The sequence below is a fragment of the Hyla sarda genome, chromosome 7, assembly GCF_029499605.1.
Source record: "Hyla sarda isolate aHylSar1 chromosome 7, aHylSar1.hap1, whole genome shotgun sequence".
In the NCBI taxonomy this organism is placed as follows: Eukaryota; Metazoa; Chordata; class Amphibia; order Anura; family Hylidae; genus Hyla; species Hyla sarda.
In genome coordinates, this window is record NC_079195.1 from 69,338,692 (window position 1) to 69,352,402 (window position 13,711).

General features: G+C 41.6%; 1 protein-coding gene across 1 annotated transcript in view; it reads left to right on the forward strand.

Annotated features, from left to right (window-relative positions):
• POLL (DNA polymerase lambda) overlaps window positions 1-13,711 on the forward strand; it is a 76,435-nt gene that overhangs the window by 1,878 nt on the left and 60,846 nt on the right. The window contains exon 2 of the mRNA XM_056529493.1: window positions 2,755-2,858. The gene's annotated coding sequence lies outside the window, so the exon portion shown is untranslated. The remainder of the gene's footprint in view (window positions 1-2,754; window positions 2,859-13,711) is intronic.

Genomic DNA, 13,711 nt, shown 5'->3' on the forward strand with positions numbered 1-13,711 from the left:
AGCTGTGCTCCTTGTTTTCTATGAAAAATATATTGTAAAAGAAAGCTGATGATTATACATAGTAAAATGCTTACTTCCATTATTTTTCTTCTTTATACATAAAAACGTATTTTTCTCTGCTATTTCTACCAATGTTATGTTTGAAGCATAAATGCTTTGCTTTGCTGGATGATTTTCAGACTCCTTGCAATGGGACTTTGCACTAAATGTCCTCCTCAACCTGGTCACTTAGATTTAGTTTTTATCAAAAGTGGAAAAGATTTTACTCCTCTGTATAGTAACGCAGGATGATGTTTAAGATATAAATCTATTTTTATATTAGGATTTACTGCTTTCACTTTCAAGTGCATTTTTTATTTTTTTGTTTTTTTTTAGTGCATATGTTAGTTATTATACAATTACTAGAATTTATTAAAGATGACAAGCAACCATTGGATCTCTCTATTGAGTAGCTGCCCACCCAGCAGGTATTTTAGGCCTCCTTGCAATCACTAGTTTAGCAACATCCAAAATATTTCTCACGGAGCTAGAAAGTTGATAACTTCATACCCTTTACCAACCTGGCGCTCATTTACCATACACCAGCGCGGACACTGGTCACACTTCCCATCTCAGCTGGGTCTCCAAAGAGTTGGAGGATTGTACCATCAAGTCCGACATCTGACTGATATGTGACACATTGTTACTGAGGATGAGATGTTATACAAAGATTGAGTATAGATAACATTCCAGGACATGACTCTGCTTTTTAGATTGTGATCTCTTTGTTTTGTTTTTATTTTTATACATCAGCTACATCAGCAACAATGGTGAAAGTGGTATACCACTCCACATACATTTTATTTGCAGCTGCCCACTGGGCAATCAAAGCCTGCCGTTGGCTGTCCGGGCCTGCTAAGAGTTGTAGTTTTGCTACATCTGGAGGTCCAGCTAGGAGACCACTGTTCTATGGATATCTAAGGGTGGGTTCACACCACGAAACGTATGGAACCGTATTGAAAACCGTATACATAGACAAATAATTGAAAACGGGATGCATCCGGTTGCGTACGGTTTGCTTGTAGTACGGTTTTCTCCCATATTCAAAACCGTAGTTGACCACGGTTTTGTCTCCGGTTTAAAAACCGTACTGCAACCGCATATATCTTTTTTTAACATGGACGTCAATGGGAAACGCACATGTATACGGTTCCCTAAGGGAAACCGTGTACAGTTTTTACTTTGCACATGCGCATTTGCATCCTAAAGTCCCCACCTAAGACCCCTCCCATTAAAAATGGACACAATTTTATAAAACTTACCGTATTTTTCGCCCTATAGGACGCATCGGCGTAAAAGACGCACCCAATTTATAGGTGCAAAATCTAAAAAAATTAAGATTTTGAACCCAATAGTGGTCTTCAACCTGCGGATCTCCAAATGTTGCAAAACTACAACTCCCAGCATGCCCGGACAGCCGTTGGCTGTCCGGGCATGCTGGGAGTTGTAGTTTTGCAACATCTGGAGGTCCGCAGATTGAAGATCACTGCATAGGAGGTAATACTCGTGTCCCTGCCGCTCCGGACCCATCACCGCTGCCCTGGATGCCGGCCGGGTATCCTCACTCTCCGTCGTTACGCACGCCGACGCACGTACGCGACAACATGATGACGAGCAAGGAGAGCGCCGGCCATACAGGGGATCCCTGAACGGAGAAGATACAGAGGAGGCAGGTAAGGTCCCTCCCGGTGTCCTGTAAGCACTAACCCGGCTATTCAGTCGGGCTGTTCGGGGCCGCCGCGGTGAAATCGCGGCGGTCCCGAACAGCCTGACTAAACAGCCGGGTTAGTGTCACTTTCCCTACAGACGCGGCGGTCAGCTTTGATCGCCGCGTCTGAAGGGTTAATACGGGGCATCACCGCGATCGGTGATGTCCTGTATTAGCCGCGGGTCCCGGCTGCAGGGACCGCCGCCATAGAGGTGTATTCGCCATATAAGACGCACAGATTTTTTCCCCCAAGTTTTGAGGAAGAAAAAGTGCGTCTTATACGGCAAAAAATACGGTATGTTTCTTTTAAAAATAAAACCGGACGGAACTGTATGCACTTTTAAAAACAGTATACGGTTTAAAAAGGCATACAATTTACTTTTTCCCATACTGTTCCATCCGGGTTTTTTTTGCCATACGGTTTTCTTTGGAAAAACTGATTGAAAACAGTATGGCAAAAACGTGATGTGAACCCAGCCTTATTATGGCTAAACTATGTCTGTACATGAGGCCTATCAATGCAGCAGTAAATGTTTTTCACGTTCCTTTGTTTCACATTGTTCATTGTTGTGGTATATATTGGTTATAATTGACTTTCAATATCTGGATTTATTTCCTTATGGCATGTGGACTGTTAGTGTGATTTAGAATAAATGATTGGATAAATGCAAATCTGAGTGTTTTTTGGCTTGGAAACAAATACCAATAAAATGAAAATAAATATGACCTGATATGAACGATTATTCCTTTTAAAAATTACTCATGTTCTGCTTCTATCTACAAACCAAGACACAGTAGTGACCCACAGTTATGTTATTGATCAGTCATATATCATCTTATGGGGTCTACCATGTCATTAATTGTTATGAGGTATAAGCCGTGATAATAGAGCTTAACTATTCAAACAGTTATTTCCTATCAATATAACATTTCCTTGAGGATCCACTGGGCCCATAAGTTATAGGATTCCCACAAAATGTGTATAATTTATTTTATTATGTCTCCAGGGTTTGCAGCATTTGACAGAATTATGTTACAAGCGTAATGTAAAGGAACGTGTTCAATAACAATGAAGCTTTGGAGAATCCTGTCAAGCAGAGCATATTAAAAGGTTAGGACAAGAATAGAGATGGAAGAATTCTGTATAAAAAGGATGTCTTTAATAAAAGGAGATAAATGGAATTTGTTTATAGGTACAGGTTGTACAGTGTCCTATCAAAGCTGATCTAGAGGCTGTGGCATCTTTAAAGCCCATCATTGTGCCTGTCGGGGGGTGGAGGGAAGACACTGAGTCAAGTCAGCAGAAAAGTTTATCCCAACTCTAGCCTCTTGTTGCTTCATATTACTGTGTTTGCATTGGTTAAAGGGGTACTCCACTGCTCAGCATTTGGATCAAACTGTTCCAGGCGCTGGAGCTTATGCCGGGAGCTCGTCATGTCATATCCCCACCCCCCTCATGATGTCACCCCACCCCCTTAATGCAAGTCTATGGGAGGGGGCGTGATAGCCATCTATGGGCGGGGTGTGATGTCATGAGGGGGCGGGGCTATAACATCATGAACTCCCGGCTCCAGCATTCGGAATAGTTTGTTCCAAACACTGAGCAGTGGAGTATCCCTTTAAGAGCAGATTCCAACAAGTCTCCAACTAGTAATGTACATTGATATAAATTATTCAACACAAATGGCCTTTTCTGAAATATTAAAGGTTAATGGAGTACTCGCACATCAGGTAATAAAAATGCTGCACAAGCAATGACAGTAAGGCCACATGTATAGGAAACAATTTGGTAACATGCAGTCCCACTTAACCTGCGTCGATACATAACAGATTGTGGTACTTGAAGGTGATGCCTAGGACAGAAGGTAAGTGATCATGAGAAAGTCCCTGCACTGGCTGGATGTAAGTTATTGGTATGGCAAATTGGAGTCCGAATAGGGAGAACACATCAGAAGTGGTATGAGAAGAACAAGGCCTAAAGCCATACCACGAATTTAGCATAAACAGTCATCTAGTGGGATTACAACATATTTATTAAATAAGAACTGAGAACCCTGTGACCAGCAAACTCACCCTCTTAAATTTATAAAGATGTAAAGACCCTAAAGTACTTTTAAACTATTCAGTGCAATACCATGAGGTTGAACGGAACAGGTACATTGATTCCCATCTTTTGGCTATAGTGAGTGCATTTTCTGTAAACAGGCGCCACTTCTGGAAAAAGTATGGGGCACACAGCTCTTTAAGTATCTAATTTTTCCATTAACAGCGTATATGTGTTGTCATAAAGATATCATATAGATAATATGGATAGAACTGTTTAAGCAAACTTTTTGAGTGTAGCTAAAAGTGAGATTTGGATCCCCTTTGATGCAGTTGTGCCTCCTTCGCCCTTGTCAGATGACGGCAGAATAAAGTGGAATAAACAAGCTAATGCTGTGTGGTATTTTGTGGTGCTAGGTTGTTTCAATCCATGCGATTACTGCAGTTCAGACACTACTCACAAGTGGACAATTCCAGTGTGTGTGGAATAGGTTTTCCTTGGGCAGCATGCATTTCTGGCAATAGTAGAGCCCCAGTGGGTGCAAAAATGAATGGTGTTATATGGCCATGTGTAACGTATGTTAGTGCATCTCCCTCCAGTCTTCCTGTAGGGCAGCCTTCGTGCAGGACCCAAACCTACTAGCTGTCTGTGTGAGTCACCCACTCCCAGTTATTAAACGGGGGATTCTAAAGACTCTTAGGGTATGTTTACACTGAGGAATTGGGGCGGAAATCAAGCAGAAATTTTCTGCCTCAAAATATTGTTACTTTTCCACAAGAACTCACAGAAATTTTGCACGGAATTGGCGCGGATATCGCGCGGAATTCCGCGTGGAAATGCAGGTTTAATGCGGAGGAGGAGTATCAAGTATTTCCATTCATAAAATTTTTTATTTATTTTTTCATGCGGAAATTCCGCGCGAATTCCGCGCGGAAATGCTTCTGACTGAAAATAAAATAAAAATAACCTTGATCTCTATGGGAGAATGACGCTTATTCCGCCTGAAAGAAAGAACGTGTTCTTTCTTCAAGCGGAACAGACTTCCTCGTCAGAATTCTGCTTGAGGAAATTCCTCAGCGTGAACTGAGGGGCAGAAATTCTGTACAACTCTATGGGGATTTTCACTGCTGAATGATTTGGAGAGGAAAAAGCGAGCAGAATTACTTGTGGAAATTCCTCTCCAATTCCTCAGTGTGAGCATACCCTTAGGTGACCAACTTCATTACATTGTAATGACTGGATAGAGAATTGTGTTCCAAACACCTTTTCATTAGCAGATCAAATGTTTCGTCTTTTTGTCCTTAGTAAAGTTATGGACTAATGATGTGCAGTGACTTATTATCTGATAGTTTTGCAAGACCTGGGAACGTGGTAAGAAAAAACGATGTTTCGGCAAGTTCCATGAGTATATGACCCTCTCTCTCACCTATGATATCCCCAACTGTATTAATATTAAAAGATTTCCAAACAATTAAAAACATAAGTATTTTAAGCGAACCTTGGGGAAAGGTGGGTGAGGACCTGAATGGCATGGGCCAGTGGCATTGTAGAAGTGTGTAAGTGACTATACAAGCAATTTGGTCAGGTGTAAGGGAAAGAAATGTGGGCTATGTGCAGTGAGCACAGATATTTGGAGGTCACAATACAGAGCCCGTTTAGCTGCTTCTTATGAGATTGTGGAAGCCAATTGATTTGTTTTGTTGGTATGTCATCCTCTCCCCTACTATGTTCTCTCATTACTTCCTTTTTGAGCAGTTGCTCTGTATTATATTTTTAGAATGTATTGCTTTTTCTTAGCTTTTCCTCATGCTCCTACTCTGCCTACTTCCATCAGACACCACTCCTGCCTGTTCTCCACTCAGAGCTGCTGCAGAACCTTTCAGTACACAGACTATTGCAGTCAGTAAAATCTGCAGCACCTGCTGTAATCATTGCCTGTCCGTTCCTCTGCCTGTGTATTGTTCAGCATAAGGCAGCATTTTATAAACACACCACATTCTTCCCTAAATATCCCAATAAAGATATATATGTATGCGTGTATATGACAGAGAAATGGTGATGTAGCTGTAGGGACTGGTCAGAGGTGTTGACATCACTCAGGGGGCGGGGCAGGACCTCAGAGACTAGATCCAACCACACCACCTGAGACAGCAGAGGATGATGCATTGTCGTGGAAGAGAAAGAGGAAACTACTGCCGCAAACTACCTTCCCTTCTCAAGTATTGCTTGTTGATCATGGCAGCTTAGAGGAGAAAGCCTGCCAAGGAAAAATCAGGAAATTCCAGAGATGAAGACCTGGACCAAGATGGCGATGACCTTGCAGCGTCCTCCCTGCAGCTGTGCACCTCTGCATCTCAGTCTCCTACTCTGGAAACCTCTCACTCTAGATCAGGGGTCTCAAACGCTGCATAGTGATGTAGCAAGGTGGGGGTGGGGGGGGCATACTCTAGCATGGTGGAGCGGAAGCTGTAAGAGAAAAGGGAATATTTAATGTGAGGGGCTGTGCTATGCTCCTCACATATGAGACCTGTTCTGTGCCCCTCACATATAATGCCCCCTGAGGGGACAGGACAGGGGGCATTATATGTGAGGGGCACATGACAGTAGCATTATATGTGAGGGGCACAGCACGGTGCGTTATATATGAGGGGCGCATGATTGAGGCATTATGTCCGAAAGGCCCCCAGATAATTTGAGTTTAAGACCCCTGCTCTAGATGGTTCACTTCAGACCTAGACTCTTTGCTCTCTTCGTGAGACATCTACTGTGGGTGAGCTGCAGTAAATGCCGAGACCTCCCTCATCACAGAGTGTGGGGGACTTGCCTTGTCACTGCTCCAAAGCTGTCTCCTCTGATACCGCCACTGTTTTAGGGACATGTTGCCTTCCCCTTTTTTTATACCAAGAGTTAAGCATTACTAAAACGGATAATGTAAAAATCCCATACACTATAATGGGATTTTGGAATGGCCGATTTTTAAGGGTTTTCATAATGGAACATTATAATGGGTCTTTAAAATGGATGAATTTATAGTGTGAAAGGGGCCTTAGGTGCTGTTTAGAATAACGTTTTACTAAGGACCCTATTACATGGAGCATTTATTGTGCGAATAGGACGATATTGTGCTGCGTAATAGGGCAGAGATCAGTCAACAAAGGCGCAAACGCTCGGCTGATCACTTCCTTCTGTCCTGCTTAAAAAATGTTTTTTTGTCAGCCAAACATGTCCTCATGTACTAGGGAATGTGTGGCCGACAAATGATGGCAGTAAAGGGGCCTCACAGATGATCCAGTGATTGTCAGTGCTGCCCTCCCAGCACAATAGTTGAGCCCTGTAATAGTCTCAGTAAAGCTCTGATCTATGAGATTGGTGCTTGTTTACAGATTGTTGATCCGTGTAATGGGGTCCTTATGTTGTTCTGTGCATTCGTTTTGAATATACAGTCTTTCACCTGGGCGAAGTACCTCTCCCTGTTTGCCAGCCATGGATTGACAGCTTTCTGCCTATACAGCCAGAGGACAGAAAAGCCAGTCTTTATGAATTTTTAGGAATACCGGCCTTTTGCACATAATGCTGCCCTACGCTCAGTGTCCTTGATATCTGAGGAATGACTGTACAGAATAATGTTATATATCATTCTATTCAGCTTTTCTGTCACTTCACATAGAGCAGCATAAACTTACTGATAAAGTTTCTTTAATGCTGGAGAGTAAAATGATTACAGAAAAATACTGGAAAAACATGCTGCAGTCTGCAAGTAAATTACAACTGTGTAGAATTATTTTTCATAAAGACTTGAAGCCAAATGTACACAGGAATAAATCTAACTATAAAAAAAATTGGGCAGCACTCCCTAGGATAATGTGTCAAACCTTTTTTTATTCTTTGCAAAATTCTTCGTGCAATCAAGCAGTAAAACGGACAGGTACGCGTCATGTCAGAAGTGGATGGGTTACAGCTGTTGTGTTTGCGGACAAAACACTTGCACTACAACACTACACAGTAATTTGTTGAATTAATTTTACTATTCTATGGGTTCAAGCGCCACAGAAGGGGCAAGACCGGTCATGTGGCTATTTTGGTTTTAAATGTCTTGTTAGCCTGAATCGTTGTTAACACTGGTTTGCTCGGGTTGAAGTGCCGACTGTTGTGACTGTGCTTTCAATTCTCAGTACACAGGAATAACTTAACTACCTAAAAGGTGTGTACCTCAAAGATAAATAGGTATTTTACATGTTCCCAATGTACAAATATTTCTGAAATTGTACCCTTTGAGAGCTATATACTTACTAGTCCCCCATGTGCCTTCTTTGTTTTGCCCTATTGCCCTTAGTTATGACCATCTTAGGGCATCCGCAGAGACGGTGACGCATGCTCAATTTATGTGCTTATTGCTCATAAGACTACTGCATTGTGGTTTCCCAACCACTGTGCCTCCAGCTGCTACAAAACTACAACTCACAGCATGTCAGGATATGCTGGAAGTTTTAGGGCGCATTCCCACCTGGCGTATTTTGCTGCTGCGTATTTTCCTACCCATTGACTTCAATGGGAAAAGAAAATATGCAGCAGCAAATACGCCAGGTGGGAACGTACCCTTAGTATTGCAACAGCTAGAGGCACATACATATATGGACTCCTTTACATATATGTATGTGCTACACACCTGATTTTGCGAACTTTCCTGCATTGGAAAACCCCTTTAATGGTGCCATATGTGTGAGACAAAAGTTGGTGAACATTGAGGATTACAGCTGAATCAGCATATGATCTTGTCTATGGGACCTCCTGAAATTGGTTATTGGAGGGAAGGATTAACCATGCTACATTTCAACATTCACAACCCTACTTGCAAAGGATGAAAATTTGTCAGCGTCTATGGCCGACATTTATCATTGTCTTTAGATAGTTTTTTTTGTCTAGAAAAGGCGCAAAAAAGGTGCACGCAGGGTTTATTTGCGCCTTTTGGTTTACACATTTCTGCTGATTTTGAGTTGCAATCCACAGATTTTGGCAAAACACATGATATGGAAGGGTTTTATGAACTGCACCTTTTTGTGAAAAGGCGCAAAGCCGCTGAACAGTCTCTAAAACTACACCAGCCCAGACTTAGCTTAGCTTTTTGGTGTATGTGAAGAGTGAAATTTGAGAAAATGTGACCTGCACAAAATGTATCAAATGCTCTGTGATCATTTAAATAAATTTGGTGTTCCTACACATCACCAGCACAAAGAAAGGTGTAGAAAAATGCTTCACTTACACTACAATGATAAATGTCGGCCTGTGTGTCTAAAGGTAATATAGATCTATACATATACAAGTCTGGCTTTGACAGAGCTTACATATGTTAAAGTTCTCACGGCAAAGTATCTGGAAACAGACATATGTATGAAATATGGCAACTTATGACTGCCCCACTTAGCTCACATTCTCCACAGCAGTGGTAATATAAGGCAGATGTTTACAGTCGTCTAGCCTTTAAAATCATGGTATTATGGCTGCAGTTACACTGCTGGTGGACTATGTAAAATGTATTTTTTTTATTTCCTCTTCCTCACTCTACTTTGTAGAATATATTTTTGGATAGAAGTGAACGTGGGAGAATTTAACCTAGATCCAAAGACTAGTTTTCTGAAAACAGGATACCACTGACAATGCCTAATAGTGTGGAGCTCAAGATCCATCATGTGAAGTTCTGCACTATTGTCAAGAGGTCAGACATAAGGGAACAAGCAGTCACCTGAAACAGGAGCTAATCTGATCACCTTTGAATAAAGACAGTTTTCCTTCTTTATCTCAAAAGCGTAACACGACTCCTAAAATGAATTGCGTTTAGCTATCTGGTCTCTCAGCTTTGGGGCAATATAAACATCTGTAGAAGAAAAAACATACAAATAACTTGACTCCTTCCCAATATTGAAGTGTTTTTACCAAAGTGTCTGAAGTATTTGAGTAGACGTGTTGCAGTTGTATCAGATAAAGCAGTGGTTTTGACTAAAACCTTTGTGTTTCAGTCCTGTAGAGTCCAGGGATGGTCTCACATCCCACCATTTGTCAATCAGACTTAGCATCAAGATATCTGGGGATTCAGCTTTTCTGTGAATGTAGATGCATTACTTAATGGTCTGCTGCTCACTATTAGCTTTTTTTTCAGACACCTATAAAAGAAAGAGTATAGTGGATAGTGCTAGAAAAGCCCTGAAAAGAGATCAAAGGCAAACACGTAGCCCATGCAAGTCAATAGATCATTTAACAGTAAAAGTACTGGATACTTTTCACACATTCTTTGAAGAGTTACCAGAATCTGCAAATTTTCCATAGTACAAGAAACCTGGGACTATACTTATACAAGTGTAAAGACTATTCTATAGACATAACAGACCTGTTATTGTAGCTTACAAATCCATTCATGTAGAAGTCATGGAGTAGAGCCAGGATAACCACAGTGTACCAGCCATATGTGGTTATTATGCATTGCTGCTGCCTTCTCAATGCCATTCTGAACAAGTGTCCAAGAAGTAATGGCCACAGATGCCTAGCACTGTACTGAGACACATCCGTGAGCATTTTTGCTCAACTTGGCTTCTACAAATGTAGTATCTGAATGGAGCAATTGGCACTTGAATGTATACATATAAAATATTTGTCATAGCATGTACTGTTATTATTATTGAGGACCCCAAGGCAACTAAATCACCTTAAGGGTAGGGTCACACGTGCCATATTTTACTACCCATTAAAATGAATGGGTAACAAAATCAGCTGTGTATTTTGCTACCTATTGACTTCAATGGGTAGGGAAATATGCAGCAGCAAATATACAGCAAAATACAGCATGTGTGAGCCTACCCTAAAGGGCTTTTACCATGATCTCCTTTTAACAGCAAACTTTATATTTTATTCAGTTGAAAGAAATTACATGTCTGTCTGACCTTATTTGAAAATCTGCGTTGTGGGCGGAGCTTCTGTCACATAATTTGCTTTGAACTTCATTTTCCAGCACTCATTAGTACAGATGCTCATTTTTGTCCTACATACACTGTACAGTGTTGTTATAGTGAATAATACCCTTCCCCCCCCCTTTAGTATTGCAGTATGTAATATAGAAGCTATAGCAATACATAATGTATATTTATCTCATCCTGGGCAAGGAATATTCAGTCAGACTTTCAAACATTATTTGTATTTGCAAATATGTTTAATTCAACATAATTCATCAGTTTAGACCTATTTATTTTTAAGGCAAAAACCCCTTTAAAAAGAACATATGCAGTAATATAAGGGCTATGAAATGGATGAATACCAAACTACCCCGCAGATTAGGATGGATGAAGAACCTAGGCAACCAAAGAGGTCTGCCAAGCAAAATAGATGCATACATATATGGTATGAAAAATGCATGTCAATCTGTAATATTGAAAATGTATCCTCGGTAAATGAGATACGAACACAAGCAACTGAGACATTCCTGGTAAATTTTAACCCCTTCCCTCCCCAGAACGTATGGGTAAGTCCTTGCAGAGGGTACCTTCCCGCCACAGGGGGTACCCATACATCCTGCTAATTCCCGGCTATGCTGGACATGCTGAAGGAGATTGGCGGCAGAAGCCAGCTGTCAGCCAGGATCCCACCTTAACTGCTGAGACCTAAAACGCACATGTCTCTGCAGTTTTAACCCCACAGATGCCGTAGTCAGTACTGAACACTGAGTCTATAGGATTGACAGGGGAGGGGGCTACCCCTGTCCCCCATTGGCAACCCTGCAATGTGACGGTGGGGCCCAGATGTTTGCCATGGAAGCTGAAGGTAAGATACACAGTGCTGCCTCCTGAAAGTAATCTACCCCTCCCTTTATTTTGCCATTTTATTATCATCAGTCCAGTGCTTAGTGTTAAAGGGGTACTCCCGTGGAAAACTTATTTTTTTTTAATCAACGGTGCCAGAAAGTTAAACAGATTTGTAAATTACTTCTATTAAAAAAATCTTAATCCTTCCAGTACTTTTTTTTTTAGGAGCTATATACTACAGAAGAAATGCTTTTCTTTTTGGATTTCTCTGATGTCACGACCACAGTGCTCTCTGCTGTCCATTTTAGGAATTGTCCAGAGCAGGAGAAAATCCCCATAACAAACATAAGCTGCTCTGGACAGTTCCTAAAATGGACAGCAGAGAGCACTGTGGTCGCGACATCAGAGAAATCCAAAAAGAAAAGCATTTCATCTGTATTATACAGCCCATAAAATGTACTGGAAGGATAAATATTTTTAATAGAAGTAATTTACAAGTCTGTTTAACTTTCTGGCACCAGTTGATTTATAAACCCCCTTCTCCCCCAAACATGCCACCATCCACGAGAATGAGGTTTTCCCTAGAGATCGATATCCTTTTTAGCATACGTTCATTGCCAAATGAACACCTAAGGTCAGAAATAGCAGATATTTTGATTAATAAGTGACATCATATTAAATCTTCCCACAAAACTATATCAATCTAATCAGCCTCACTAAGTAAAATACCTTCACTAGGTATCTGGGGGGGTGGGGGGAGTACAAATATGTATGTGTAGATCCTCAAGGCTTGAATAGATGTAAATACTGTATGGATGTGTGTGTGTATATATATATACATACACACATACACATTGATCTAAATGATGAATTTTAAGGGTCTGTCTGGTCTTTTAACAATTAAGTGTATATGGCTTAAAGCGCAACGGTCATGGAAATTATACCCCCCAGACTAATAACATGATAGTATAGATGATGATACATGTAATGCAGCTATACTTTTGGCTGCTGTTTATCACTCTTTATCAGCAGGAAAATAGTTTTATTGAGCGGTCAGCAACAGTCGGATAGGCGTGGCTGGGGATCGTAATGCCCCACCTCCACCACGCCTATCCCCTGTAAGTGAGCGCTGGACCACTGTGTGATTGACACACAGATCCCCCCCCCCCCCCCCCCGATGTCCATGATGTGCGGGCCTCCACTGAGCCTATACATATAATGTGCACCTTTATGTTATATGATATACAGTGCCCGTACTCCTCTTCTTTCTTCTCATGGTGCCGGAGACGCGCTGCTTCTGCTTTAACTATAGGCAGTGAGCTCGCTCCCGTTGTCTCCTGCGAAGTGCTAGAGGCAGGGAGCGAGCTCTCTGCCTATAGTTAAAGCAGAAGCAGCGCGTCTCCGGCACCATGAGAAGAAAGAAAAGGAGTACGGGCTCTGTATTTCATATAACATAAAGGTGCACATTATATGTATAGGCTCAGTGGAGGCCCGCACATCATGGACATCGGGGGGGGGGGGGGGGGAATCTGTGTGTCAATCACACAGTGGTCCAGCGCTCACTTACAGGGGATAGGCGTGGTGGAGGTGGGCCATTACGATCCCCAGCCACGCCTACCCGACTGTTGCTGACCGCACGATAAAACTATTTTCCTGCTGATAAAGAGTGAAAAGTGTGAATAGATTGTAAGTTCGAGCAGGCCCTCACTCCTCCTGGTTGAATGATAAGTGTGTAATTCTTTTTATGTAACCCCAGAATTGTACACTGCTGTAGAATATGTTGTCGCTATATAAATACATTTTATTATTAGTAGCATACCTAATTTACTGGCTGTAGCCGAGAAGCCACTGTAAGTCATATGTTACATGAACAAGCTTTTCATGGGACATACTGGACTGCTGACTTGCAAAGGGAAATGCATTACTACAGAAGTGAATTTTGAAGCAAAGGAAAATGTTCTTGTAAGCTTCTCGAGTCTATTCCATAACCTCTCAGGCAGGCTGAGCTGCACTCAACAGTTAGTTGTAAGTGATGGAGCATCATCATACATGGGTGCTTGCTGCATTCTAAATGTTTAGCTCCAGCCCAACCTCGTGGCTCTTACAATAGAATGTATCTCAACTTCACAATAT